The following is a 6,000-nucleotide window of genomic DNA, read 5'->3' on the forward strand; positions in this document are numbered from 1 at the left end:
TGGGCTTGGTGGTTCACACCTGTAATCCCAGCACTTTGGGAGGCTGAGGCGGGTGGATCACCTGAGGTCAGTTCAAGACCAGCCTGGCCAACATGGCAAAACCCCATCTCAACTAAACATACAAAAATTAGCTGGGCATGCTGGCGCATGCCCATAGTCCCAGCTGCTCAGGAGGCTGAGGCACGAGAATCGCTTGATCTGGGAGGCAGAGGTTGCAGTGAGCTGAGATTGTGCCTCTGCACTCCAGCCTGGGCGACAGAGCGAGACTCCATAAAAAAAAAAAAGCCACCCTTTTTCAGGCTGGGCGTGGTAGCTCACACCTGTAATCCCAGCACTTTGGGAGGCTGAGGTGGGTGGATCACCTGAGGTCAAGAGTTCAAGACCAGCATGGCCAACATGGTGAAACCCTGTCTCTACTAAAAATAAAAAAATGAGCCAGGTGTGGTGACATGCACCTATAATCCTAGCTACTCAGGAGGCTAAGGCAGGAGAATTGCTTGAACCCAGGAGATGGAGGTTGCAGTGAGCTGAGATCCTGCCACTACTGCACTCCAGCCTGGATGACAGAGTAAGACTCCATCTCAAAAAAAAAAAAAAAAAAAAAGAAGAAGAAGAAGAAAAGATATGAAAGAATGTATGTTAATTAGAATAGGCTTGAGAAAGCTTCACTAATAACCTCAAATCTTTTTTTTTTTTTTTATACTTTATGTTCTAGGGTACATGTGCACAATGTGCAGGTTTGTTATATATGTATACATGTGCCATGTTGGTGTGCTGCACCCACTAACTTGTCATTTACATTAGGTATATCTCCTAATGCTATCCCTCCCCCCTCCCCCGACCCCACAACAGTCCCCGGTGTGTGATGTTCCCCTTCCTGTGTCCAAGTGATCTCATTGTTCAATTCCCACCTATGAGTGAGAACATGTGGTGCTTGGTTTTCTGTTCTTGTGATAGTTTGCTGAGAATGATGGTTTCCAGCTGCATCCATGTCCCTACAAAGGACACGAACTCATCCTTGTTTATGGCTGCATAGTATTCCATGGTGTATATGTGCCACATTTTCTTAATCCAATCTGTCATTGAAGGACATTTGGGTTGATTCCAAGTCTTTGCCATTGTGAATAGTGCCGCAATAAACATACGTGTGCATGTGTCTTTATAGCAGCATGATTTATAATCCTTTGAGTATATACCCAGTAATGGGATGGCTGGGTCATATGGTACATCTAGTTCTAGATCCTTGAGGAATCGCCATACTGTTTTCCATAATGGTTGAACTAGTTTACAATCCCACCAGCAGTTTAAAAGTGTTCCTATTTCTCCATGTCCTCTCCAGCACCTGTTGTTTCCTGACTTTTTAATGATTGCCATTCTAACTGGTGTGAGATGGTATCTCATTGTGGTTTTGATTTGCATTTCTCTGATGGCTAGTGATTATGAGCATTTTTTCATGTGTCTGTTGGCTGTATAAATGTCTTCTTTTGTGAAGTGTCTGTTCATTTCCTTTGCCCACTTATTGATGGAGTTGTCTGTTTTTTTCTTGTAAATTTGTTTGAGTTCTTTATAGATTACAACCTCAAATCTTAATCTGTGCATCTGTCGCAACAAAGGCTTATTTGTCTCTCTTCTACTCTTTATGTCTTTACTACGATATCACCTTTCTAGCAAAATCTTATCTGCAAAACTTTCTAGTCTTCTTCCTCTAATACTACATTTTTTAATTCTCTGTTTTATTTTTCTTTACAGCTTTTTGAAAGCAATATATCTGATTTGCCATAAATGTAATATTCATTTATTGTTTCACACCACTAGACTGTAACTCTATGAAGGAAGAGCCTTTGTTTTCTTTCATTTTTTATTGCTATATCTTTATTGCCTAAAACAGGTTCTGGGACATGGTAGGCACTCAACCAAGATTTCCTGAGTGAATGAATTAATGTAATGATGAGGAAACTGAGGCTAGAGAGCACTATACATCTCATTTTGCCTCATTTTATATTTATCATTATGTTTTTGAGATCTTTCCATGTTGATATATACAGATCTAGCTAATTCCTCTTAGCACAATATTATATAATTTGAATATGTCAATTTTGTTGCTGTTTTTTTTCCCCTCTATTTCACCATAGATGAGCATTTAGGCTATTTTCAATGTAAGACTTTGGTGTTAAATGTGGAGTAGGATGTTTTCAGTTGGCTTAGAAATGCAGAAATCAGTTAAGGCCTAAAGCTAAAGGCAAAAATGCCTCACGTTCTCTTCATGGGACCATCATCCACAGGTACCATCTGCCTCTCTTCAGACTTACCCTCTCCCAACTGGGTATAATAAGGGGCCTGGAAGAGAAAAGGAGGTATCCTCTTGGGGAGTACTTTATTCACACAAGGAAATTTTCTCCTTACCTACCTTGTGCTCTGTGTGTGTGTGTGGCGGGCGGGGCGGGGGGGCGGGGGGGCGGGGTGGGGGGGTGAGGGGAGAAGATAGCACATGCCCCCTTCCTGAATCCTAGGAAAAGAGCCCACAAAAAATCATTTATGAAATGCTGAAGTGCCCAGATTAACTGCCCAACACTACATTTTGAGTCAGGGAAATTCTCTTCTGCAAGTTGCTGATGTCTGAGATGCTGGAGAAAAAGGAAGAGAAGAGAGGATAGATCTAAGGGAAGGAGTACCAGGAAAGCTCCCAGAATCTTCTCTACTTGGCATGGCAAGGCCATGCTCTTTTTCTGTCTTTTAGGTGAAGAGTACATTTCTTTGGCACTCTCATTTAAAGGTTTGAGTTGAAATATTGTCCATTCTGTGTTGGTCTTTCATCTTTCATCATTTACTTAAAAGTCGTTTTCTTTCTTCTTACTCTAACCATGTTCTTCTAAAGGCCCAAAGTTTCAAGTAAAAGGACCAATACAAACAATTTTATGTGTGGTTGTGCAACTCTTTACTAGGAGGACACAATGTCTTTAAAATATGAAATGAGGAAACTATGCTGTATTCAGGAGCTGTAGTAGGACAAAAACAATTTTTGATCATTCATAACAAAATAGTTGTACTTGAGGGCTTTAAGTTAGATACCTAGAGTAACTTTTAGACATGTTAAAAACAGTTTCTAAGCTGCCTTTAAATTTTCCTGAGTGTGATTTACTTTTTAATTAAAATCACACTCAAAAATACATTTAAAGTGATTAAAAATATCACATTATAATGCAATATGAAGACATCATTTATATATAATTAGTTAAGGTATTTCTGATTAAATCTCATTTTTTACATTGACCATGCCATTTCTGGATTATTCATGTCTTCTACCAGACTCCCTACATATAAAATGTTTTATAATTATTATGTTTTCCACAAGTGTTGGGTTAATACTTGTGAATGTTTCTTAAAAGACATAAGAGTTTTTATTTAAGTTATAGTGGATGTAAATCATACACTTAAGTTTCTGAATATTCACCCTGTGATTTCCTCTCTTTTCCAGATCCTCTTATTGCATATTGTACTTGAATGGACTCTCATTGCCAAAGATTTGATTAAGTAAATGTCGTAACTGGAAATTAAATTATAAGCACTTATCAAATTGCAGTCAGGTGATATTGATCCTTAAATGTAACCTATATATTCAATGCAGCATGTAAGGCGTGGGCTTGCTATCTATGAAATGAGCTGTGGTAATAAATTGGGTACACTACATTCTTCATCATGCTTTTAGTGTCCATTAAACCAATTACTAAAAAGTAGGAGGAGGGTGGATGAAGAAAGTCATTGTGAATGCTGGAGATTTTTAAATGTATAGTGTTACCAATGTGGAGAGGGCACTGCACTATTCACTTCTTTATAGTTTCTCTAGTTTCTCCTTAGGGATTCTTTTTTTTTTTTTTTTTTTTGAGATGGAGTCTCGCACTGTCATCTGGGCGGGAGTGCAGTAGCACAATCTTGGCTCACTGCAACCTCCACTTCCGGGCTTCAAGGGATTCTCCTGCCTTAGCCTCTCAAGTAGCTGGGATTACAAGTGCCCGCCACCATGCCCAGCTAATTTTTTTTTTGTATTTTTAGTAGAGATGGAGTTTCACATTGGTCAGGCTGGTCTCAAACTCCTGACTTTGATCTGCCCACCTCGGCATCCCAAAGTGCTGGGATTACAGGTGTGAGCCACCACCTGGAATTCTTTTCTAAACGAGTTTCTCTACTGCCCATCATCAGATTCTACTGGGTATCTCTAACTTACTGCATCTCAAACTGGCTCTTCTCTGGAAAAATGCTACTGTGGGCAGAATTTCCTTTATATTATGGCTCCTTGTGAGTTTTTGTCCAATCATAAGACATTAGAGGAGTTGCTGCCAATATTTCTTCACCAGCCCCTTACCCATCACCTTCTATTAGGGAGAACAGGTGTCCCACCAGACAGCTGTAACTGCTGAGGAGGCATCTGCAATTGCCAGGATAGTACCAAGGTTCTGCAAATCAATGGCCAGATTTCTGCCTGAAGGCACCAAGGTTTTGAATTTCCCGTACAGGGGCAATTACCTCCAACTCAGAAGGTGAAAAAGAACTTCTGTGGAGGCTACCTCCCTACGGGAACTCCTGCCAGCACACAGTGAAGCCCTGAGTTAATTGCATGTCAGCACTGGCTTTCCTGTCAGGAGGACTGTGACAACTGGGTCACGCTTATTTTAATCCCAGTTGAGGAAATTGGGGGATTAAAATAATTGCCTGGATATTTCTAGGTCAAACTGGAGCAGAAACCAAAGTTCACAGAACTTCTCTCCTGCCTACATTTCATCTTATATTCATTTTATTCTTCCTTTTTCCTCCTCCCCGTCTCCTGTTCCACTCCTGCACTTCCCCCTGAAATACTGGATGGTAGTGAAAAGAGCTTTGGAGTTAAAAAGATTGGCCTCATAACATCAATTTTCCACTTATTTGCCGGCATCACTTTTGGCAAATAACTTTATTTGTTGAGCCTCCGTTTTTTCATCTATCAGATATATTGTGAGAATTAATGAGTTAAATGATGTGAACAGTCTTGAGTTTGGTATATTCTCAGTACATCATTAAAACTAATCCCTTTATCTTTCACAATATTATTTCTCTATTTTATCCATACTAGGTCTTCACAGCTATAGTCTACAAACCTTCAAAGCTTATCCCGATACTCTGAGACCATCAAGGATTATTCGAACAATAAACCACATCAAGCACTGTTCAGCTACAGATAAATTTAATGCCGTAGCTATTATCTTACTCATTGACTGATTAATTGGTTGATGGATTCATTCGTTGAAAAATTGTTTCATAAGCAACACTGTATTCTGGATGCTAGCTGTATCAGGAGCTGGAGAAGAGTACATCCTTTTAAGGAGATAAACAACAGTTAAGTCTGGGATGGCAGAAAAATTTCTCAAAGAGAAACAGAAATATGTTACACATGTATGGTACTTTATACGGTATTAACTTTCTGTACAAGACCAGTCATTAAATCCTGCCCCAAATGATTTGCTTTGTAGCTTTGTATTTTCATCTCTTTGGCTTTCTCAAGGCAGGTATTTCATGCTTTAGGCGGCAGGGCATAGAGGTATGTGCACAGATATTAAGAGTCTAGTTTAGAACTACACTTTCTGGTTATATAATTTACTTTGATATTTTAGTTACCCTCTCTGTGCTCAGTTTCCTCATTTGAAAATTAGGCCTATAAAAGATAAACACTTGATAGGGTTGTTGCTGTGTCTGGAATTGGTGGGTTCTTGGTCTCGTTGACTTCAAGAATGAAGCCATGGACCTTCATCGTGAGTGTTACAGTTCTTAAAGATGGCGTGTCTGGAGTTTGTTCCTTTTTCCTGGTGGGTTCATGGTCTCGCTGGCTTCATGAGTGAAACTGTGGACCTTCACGGTGAATGTTACAGCCCACAAAGGCAGTATGGACCCAAAGAGTGAACAGCACCAATATTTACTGCAAATAGCAGAAGAACAAAACTTCCACAACTGGAACAGGACCAAGCGGGTTGC

General features: G+C 39.8%; 1 long non-coding RNA gene across 2 annotated transcripts in view; it reads left to right on the forward strand.

The window, feature by feature from the left end:
* The window catches only part of LOC105480975 (uncharacterized), a 33,757-nt gene extending 28,268 nt beyond the window's left edge, over positions 1-5,489 (forward strand). For both annotated transcript variants that reach the window (XR_011613077.1, XR_011613078.1), the window contains 2 exons: positions 3,476-3,531; positions 5,105-5,489. This is a non-coding gene — a long non-coding RNA (uncharacterized lncRNA). The remainder of the gene's footprint in view (positions 1-3,475; positions 3,532-5,104) is intronic.
* The last annotated feature ends 511 nt before the right edge of the window (positions 5,490-6,000 follow it).

The sequence above is a fragment of the Macaca nemestrina genome, chromosome 14, assembly GCF_043159975.1.
Source record: "Macaca nemestrina isolate mMacNem1 chromosome 14, mMacNem.hap1, whole genome shotgun sequence".
Classification (NCBI taxonomy): Eukaryota; Metazoa; Chordata; class Mammalia; order Primates; family Cercopithecidae; genus Macaca; species Macaca nemestrina.